The sequence below is a fragment of the Amblyomma mixtum genome, chromosome 3, assembly GCF_055824585.1.
Source record: "Amblyomma mixtum isolate Tamu chromosome 3, ASM5582458v1, whole genome shotgun sequence".
NCBI classification, from domain to species: Eukaryota; Metazoa; Arthropoda; class Arachnida; order Ixodida; family Ixodidae; genus Amblyomma; species Amblyomma mixtum.
This window is the reverse complement of record NC_143014.1, coordinates 367,891,048-367,899,510: the sequence shown is the minus strand read 5'-3', so window position 1 is coordinate 367,899,510 and position 8,463 is coordinate 367,891,048. Positions and strand designations below refer to the sequence as shown.

The following is an 8,463-nucleotide window of genomic DNA, read 5'->3' as shown; positions in this document are numbered from 1 at the left end:
AGATAGCGAGTGGTAGAAGAAAGCATTGTACCCTGCCGAAAATTCGTCCCCCGCCAAACAGCGATTCGCACTAAGCAGAGGCTATACCACCTGCCCAACCAGAACGCATCTGATCTTGAGCGATTTCCTTTTAGTGCTCAAGGAACTTAGCAATCATAGACATATATGCAAGCAATTTTTTCTACGGCGGCTAATCTATGCTGCGAAGTTCAGCATGGAGGCATTTGCTTTTCCGGACCAAAAGGCACTGTGGTCGAGCGGGAGTGTTTTGTGCTGATTAATTCCTCTCTCCTAATCAACACCCATCCCATAGGGAACGAAAAAAAATTTGCTGGGGTTTAGCTTTGGTTAAACCAGGTAGGTTGCGTAAGCATCCATATCGTTTCATTCGGGATCATCACCGGGTGTAGACGATTCGGTTTCGATAGAGGCGCGGTGCGCCCGTCTAGCAGCGTCTTGAGCGCTCCGCTTAGCAAGGCGAGAGAGAGAAAAATAACATTTATTGACACCCGTCAAAAGGTTGACACGGATCCGATGTTCGCGTTCTTCATCTGTCTCCGAAGCCCGTTGTCGTTTCCTGGCTTCGTGAAGCTGACGTAGCCTCCCTCTCTGTTTATCAGGCGGCATAACGACGGAGCCGGCAAGCGAACGAACGCACTTAATGCCCCCCCCCCCCCCCCTGTTTTCCAGCCTCCTCTCCCCACACGGCAGCTGGCGAGAGCGCGGCGACGGCAGCGCCTCCACTCGGCAGCGGCGCGGCTACAGCTGCAGTGCGCCGCGCCCCGCGCCGCCCTTCGAAGTCAAACGTGCCTCGCGGCCGCCCCTATGCGAGGGGCTGAAACCTGTCGTAATATTCTTACGGAATAAAAAAAAACTCTAAGGATTTCTTGCCTCACTTCCAACTGCATGTACAGGCGAAATGGGAATTGGCGTTTCTTAACCAGGTTTTCTCTTTTGCGTATGGGTCGAAGCACAAGTTGCATTTAACAAAACTTCGTGCTGGGCTAGTTGGTAGGACATAGTTGAAACTTGGTTCAGCGCGAAACACGAACACAAAGAAAGGAAACGACACACAAGGAGCGCTACTGACAATTGATTTATTGATATATGCAAGAAACACATTTATAGTCTTCACTCGCGTGCGCACAATCGGGCGGCTCCAGGCTACTTTAACAGTTTTAGATGGCTCACACTTATCTAAGCTCATATTATGTCACTGAAGAAAGCGCGGGAACCAGATAAGGAAGATAACTCTGAACATGAAAATGACAAAGGAAAAAATAAGAAGGGGATATGACCAAAACATTTCGAGAATCGACAGACGAAAAAGACACGGGCCAGGAAGTTACATGACGTTATATGACGTTGTCCAAAAACATACGCTCAGCTGAGTACAAACTTATGGAAGGGTCGCTAATGCACTGGCTAGACTTTTTATGAATATGAAAGGCCTCCAAAATGACTCTTGATGTTGTGCTTTTACTCCTGCCTAAAACCTTAGCTTCTTTGAACCGTGGCGCGTAGCTGCACCCCATTACGTGCGAAACAAGATTCGCAAGCTTATCTTGATTGAGCAAATTTTGAGCATGCTCCCTTAAACGGTCATTGATACAACGCCCTGTCTGCCCAATATAGCACTTTCCACAGGACAGGGGGATCTTGTAAACGACTACTAAAGCACATTTGACGAAGGATTCTTCATGTTACTTTTTGCAACCGCGCTCACCATCACCGCAGATGCGGGGGCAATGCTTCGCCAACTTATTTGGCGCAGAAAATACAAGAGGCACTTTGTGCCTGCTGGCCACTTTTTTGAGATTATGTGACACCTTATGAACATAAGGCATCACCTTAGGTTTGGGCTTTGCGCGTTCAGTTGCAGCCACGTTTCGTCGAGGGCGAAACTTCTTCAGGAGGGTTTCGGCTACTGCCGTAAGGACCGAGCAAGGGAAGCCTGCGGCCAAAAGCCTGCGCACCTGATGGTCGAAACTGTCGTGCATCTCGTACGGACACGATTTCCGAAGCGCGGATTCAAGGCAAAGCATTGCTACTACTCTCTTAACGGTCTTAGAGTGAGACGAATCATAGGGCAACAGTTCCTTTTTCGCGCGTTGGAAATACGCGCAACAGGTGTGTCTCGCACCAAGCCACAACCTAAGGTCTAAAAAGCGTATCTCCCCGTTCTGGGGAAGTTCATGCGTAAAGGTCAGGCCTTTACCGTTCTCGTTAAAAGCTCTTAAGATATCACCAACGGAAGCCTCAACGGTTGAGTTAAAAGGGGCTTTTAGAAAGATTAAAAATCATCGACATATCTAAAAACCTTTAAATCCGGGCCTCCGTAAAAAGCGTGCAGCAAAAGGCGATCAACATAAGCTAAAAAAAAATATTGATGCGGGTAGACGACGACGACAAAGAGCGATGGCACGAGTGCGAAGAAAGAGTAGAAGACAACAACGAAGTTCGGACTGTGTTCTCGGTGCCGCTCGCAGCTGTTCTTGTCTATTTGTAAATATCTGTAAATATATTCTTTCCCGCAACATATTTGGTGGAGGTGCGGATTTCCCCTACGTCTACCGACGACGGAGCTCCGCAGCGGCCGCCAGTTGCCTGCACTCATCATGACCCAAGACGCCGCCCAGCAAACCTCAGCCCCGGCCATGACATCACTCGTTCTTTCTCCCCCTCGTGACCCTGGGACATTTTCTGGTACCGACAACACTGACGTCGACGACTGGATCAACATGTACGAGCGAGTGAGTACCTACAACCGCTGGGATCCGACCCTTATGCTCGCAAATGTAATATTCTACCTAAAAGACACCGCCCGGGTCTGGTATGAGACGCACGAAGACCATCTGACCAGCTGGGACGTGTGCAAAGAGAAACTCCGCGAATTGTTTGGACGGCCGCTCGGCCGAACGCTTGCCGCTAAGAAGGACCTCGCCTCCCGAGCTCAAACATCTACGGAGTCCTATGTGTCGTACATTCAAGATGTGCTGGCCCTCTGTCACAAAGTTGACGCCAACATGCCCGAGTCTGACAAAGTCAGCCACGTGTTGAAGGGAATCGCCGACGATGCCTTCAACTTGCTCATATACAAGAACTGCACTACAGTCGACGGAATTATTAAGGAATGTCGACGCTTCGAGGAAGCCAAAAGCAGGCGTATTAGCCAGCCGTACACACGCCTCCCCAACACGGCTGCGACTTCTTCATGTGAAGACCTGCAACACCGGGAAACTCCAGCGCCCCCAGAAAATGTGACCCGCATCATCCGACGCGAGCTCGAAGCTATGTCCCCTGCCCCCCTGCATCTACATGATGGCGACAACCGCTTGCCTACCATCTCTCTGGTACAAGCTGTCGTCCGCCAAGAGCTTGCAAACCTTGGTTTCCAGCCCGTCAGCCCTGTACGGTCTTCACCACCACCCGAAATCACTGCGATTGCTCCTGGACGACCTTCGTACTTCTCTCCACGTCGCCGAAACCCTAACGATTGGCGGACAACCGACGACAGGCCCATTTGTTTCCATTGCCACCGCATTGGCCACATCTCCCGCCACTGTCGAAATTATTGGTCCCGTCGCAGCACATACCGTCCTCTCAGCTTCCACCGCGACGACGAACAGCCCAGCCACTACACGCCCCCTCCAGCCCAGCACAGTGCTACAGCCGACGGCAAGATTCCCCGCTCCAGCCGCTCCCCGTCCCCCCTGCGTCGACAGTCTCGTTCGCCCCAACGCCGTCGCTCCTCTCCTGGCCCCTACGGACGCTCGCAAGCGGAAAACTAGACGCTGCAGTGTCTGGAGGTGATGCTGCAGTACAGCCCCAGTCCCAAAATCCTCGATTAGCCCTTCGCGCGCACCATAATTTGCTCGCCATTCATGTCGATGGAGTGCCTGTGCGAGCCCTGATCGATACAGGCGCGCACGTATCCGTCATGAGTTCAGCCCTACGACGCCGCCTCCGAAAAGTACTGACCCCTGCACCCAAAGCCGTTCTCCGCGTTGCCGACGGCGGAACGCCTCATGTTGTTGGACTATGCACAGCCCGTGTGACCATATCCGGCCGCCATACATCCGTTCTGTTCTCTGTTCTGGACCAGTGCCCTCATTTATTTATTTTATTTATTTCATAAATACTGCCGACTGCCCTTTGGCGGTCAAGGCAGGAGTGCACAAAGAAAAAAAAGAAAAAATTACAAAGTAGTAACAACCAAATAACAGCAACAAAGGGCGATTACAGTACGAGAACAAAATTCAATAAGACCAACGGGAAGCAAAAAAGTACAGGCAAATCATCCGACGTCAAACAGACTAAGTGAACGGAATAAAAACAAGGAAATAGAAATACGCTGTGTACTAGACGCGCTACTGCGATACATGAGCCGAAACAGCAGACAAAAAAGATTCTGAAGATACCAGGTTGGTGATATCGCTTGGCAGTCGGTTCCATTCGGAAATGGTGCGTGGAAAGAAGGAACAAGAATATGCTTTTGTTCGGCATCGTGGCATCAAGATAGTCCGTTCGTGTTTGTTACGGGTGGGGCGTGTTGTGTTGTATTGCATGTAACTCTGAAAATTCAGTTTTGTTTTATTATGTATGATATTGAACAACATTTTTAGTCGGTGCTGCTTTCGACGGGATTCAAGCGTGGGAAGCCCAGATCTGTTGAGCAAATCAGATACCGAGACCTGCCGACCATAAGCGTGGTAAATAAACCGGAGTGCTTTCCTCTGGACGCCTTCAAGAATTTTTATATCCGTTTTTGTGTGCGGATCCCATACAGCGTCTGCGTATTCGAGCACTGGACGCACAAGTGATGTGTATGCTGTCAGTTTAGTTTTGCTCGTGCAATGCTTTAGGCGGTGCTTTAAAAACCGAAGTTTTTTGGACGCTGCTGAGACAATGGACTGGATGTGTACGCTCCAGTTCAGGTTGGATGTCATGGTTACCCCAAGATATTTCACCTGAGTCACTGAGTTGATCGGAAGGCCATTGATTTTATATGTGCATTGGAGCGGTTGTTTCTTTCGTGTTACTGTCATTTTTCCACATTTTGAACTGTTTATACCCATTTGCCAAGTACAACACCAGCTGGAAACTGCTGTTAAGTAGTTGGTTAGGAGTGCCTGGTCTTCGACTGATGTGATACTATGGTATATAACACAGTCGTCGGCGAAGAACCGACAGCGTATGCGTGAGTTGAAGGACAGGTCGTTCAAATAAATAAGGAAGAGAAGCGGCCCAAGGACTGAGCCCTGGGGAACTCCTGAAAGTACTGGCGCTTTTGTGGAATTAGATTCAGATACCTGAACAAACTGATGCCGCTGTGTAAGGTAGGAATCTAACCATTGTACTACTTGCCGATTATTTAACCACCACCTTATTTTTAACAAAAGATTGCCATGCGATACCCGGTCAAACGCTTTTTCGAAGTCAATGAAAATTAAATCTACCTGTCCATTATTGTCTAGCGACATCATAATTTCATTTGTAATATGAATAAGCTGCGTCACTGTCGACAAGCCTTGCCGAAACCCATGCTGGCTTTCAATAAAACAACCGCTTCCCTCTAGGAATGAACTTATGTGCTTGAAAATAAAATGTTCTAATACCTTACTGGACGTACATAACAAAGAAATTGGCCTGTAATTCTTCACGCAAAGCTTGTCTCCTGATTTGTGAATGGGTACCACCTTTGATGTTTTCCAATCGTTTGGAATTTCTCCTGTCCTGAGACTTTCAGTAAAATAATGAAAAGGTATTTAGCGGACCACTCAGCATATCTGTACAGAAAAGTGTTAGGGATATCGTCTGGTCCAGAGGATTTTTTTGTGTTCAACTCCAATAGAGCCGAAACAATACCCTCCTCATTAATAATTAGGTCTGGCAGATTGAAATGGCTAGTTCGAGATTCGGAGACTGAGTTGCTGTTACTCAGGAATACAGAGGAAAAGTGCTCATTGAAGGCAGTCGCTAAGCAAAGGGAGTCGGTAACAACTGTGTTGTTAAGGAGAAGTTTGTTAACCGGGTCTTTTTTCTGTGACAGATGCCTCCAGAACTTTTGGGGGTCAGTTTTTAGAAAATTGTGCATCTTGACATTAAAAAAGTGGTACCGTGAAGATTTTATTTTTGAACGCAGTTCAGCCCGAAGAGCCGGCAAAGCACCACCAACTTTATTGCTTGACCTTGATAAGCGCTTCACGCGACGTTTTAACTGTATGATCTCGCGTGTTATCCAGGGACACGCCATTTTCAGCTTCTTATATTTAAGCGGCACGTACTTGATACATTGATGAACCGTACTTTTGAATTCTAACCACAAGTCGTTCACACTTGTACGCCCATCAGTGTATTTTTTGGCAAAGGATTCATACGTAAGTTCAAGCTGATCTAGAACGCTTTCCTCCTGAGCATTGTTGAAGTCGCGAAACACTTTTCCTGCCTGATGAACAATTACTGGTCGCAGCAATTCGCTTTTAAAGAGCACCGCTTCATGGTCTGATATTCCGGGAAAGACATCTGTCGAAAAGCCCAATTGACTAACAGGGTCCGATATAAATACTAGGTAAAGAAGAGAACTGGTATTTTCTGTAATGCGCGTAGGTTTCTGAACAACCTGGTTTAAGTTATAGTTGAAAGCAATGCTGAGCAAAGCATCCGAGTTAGCACACAAAGTTTGATCGCACAGAGAATCCCAGTTGATGTTTGGCAAGTTAAAGTCGCCGCATACGATAACATGGCTATAGCGCTTTGTATGTTCATTTAAAGAGTCGTGCAAGTTGTCCAGTACAGAAGTATCAGCATTCGGTGGTCGATAAATAACACCTATTAAAAGACTAAGCTGAAGAAGACGGAGAACAACCCAAACCATTTCAGTGTTGGTGTGATGCGGTATCAGCGTATAGTCAATGCCTTTCTTTATCAGAATAGCGACACCGCCCCCTCGTGAAGTGCGGTCGCGACGAACGATTTCGTATTGATCGGATGTGATAACTGCATCATTCGGAATTGCATCATGAAGCCATGTTTCTGTCAGAACAGCAGCGTCAGGATCGTGTGTGAAGAGGAGGCTTTCAAGTTCGTCGAATTTATTTACTATGCTTCTAGCATTAATGTTAAGCACGGAAAAGGAATTCAAGGATGTCTGTGTTCTTAGTGCTCCTGAGCTCTGTGTGTTACTTTGTGCGGACACGAGTTTGGAAACAGACCATCACTTTGGAGCGCAGGGAACTCTCGCATTGCGGGCGTCGTCCCATCGATACAGTTTGCCGTTTATTTTAATTTTGTCAAACTTGAGCATGACCTTCTCTTCTTTCAACCTTTGCTCTTTCGCACTTTCCCAAAGCTTCTTTCGTATTGACTGAACGCGAGGGGAGAAGTCCTCGGATATACTATAGCCTGAGTTTTTCAGATTTCTACAGCTTTTGAGAATTCTCTCTTTGACCCTCCCGTCAACTAGCTTAAAGATAACTGGTCTGCATTTGTCCTCAGCTGGCTTCCCTATTCTGTGGATACGCTCAATAGCCACATCCGAAATTTTCAACCGGTCCAGAAGAACATCCTTGCAGACCATGTTCTCAAGGTCTTGGGGCGTTTCGTCCTCGGTTTCCTTAACGCCAAACACAATTAGGTTGTTCCGCCTGCTTCTATTCTCTAGGTCGTCTACTTTCATAAGTAGACTGTCGACAGTTTTTTCCAGTGATTCTACTTTAGAGGTGTAGTCAGTAACCGTTGAGGAAATATCGTCTAGCTTCTTTTCGATAGCGACAGTCTCGTGTTAGTAGAGCTTGTATTTTGTTTCATCTGTTTAAGATCTTCCATTATTGTTTGCAGCATTTCCTGTGTCGAAGGACCTGGATTTGGTTCTACGTCACCACACATAGCAAGCACGTCAACAAAACAATGATACATTGCTGTAAGGAGCGTAACTAACGGCCGTGGGCACGGCAGAAGCAGTAGGCACACATTGTCACTGCGGTAAGAGTAAACAGGCTGTTTGTCTCTTACCTGGACAAAAAACAGGAACGGATTTGTTAGCCGCATGGTTCCAACGCCTTCGCCGTGCCCACTGGTCGCGAACCGGGCAGAAGTTTCTCTTTTATGTGCTGTGACTGGTGACGTAGTCGATGGTGGCGTGCGATGCGCATGCAGTAGTGGTGTCCAGTTGCGCAGTCCTATCAGTTTGGTCTTCGTGATGCATTCCGATGAAGAAATCACGCCGGAAACACGATGGTCGGTCCAATTTCCAGTGCTGTCGTGGTACGCCCCCTGTGATGCGGGTTCCACGTTCACGAAAAACACGGCCTGGACAAAAAACAGGAACGGATTTGTTAGCCGCATGGTTCCAACGCCTTCGCCGTGCCCAATGAAGTCATTCTTGGCCTCGACTTCCTGTCTGAGCATTCAGCCCTCATTGACTGCGCCACTAATGTTGTTCAGCTTGACCTTCCTCTTTCT

At 47.8% G+C, this 8,463-nt stretch overlaps 1 pseudogene; it reads right to left on the bottom strand.

Annotated features, from left to right (window-relative positions):
• Positions 1-7,216: 7,216 nt before the first annotated feature.
• On the bottom strand, positions 7,217-8,049 carry LOC149356701 (uncharacterized; annotated as a pseudogene).
• Between the last annotated feature and the right edge of the window lie 414 nt (positions 8,050-8,463).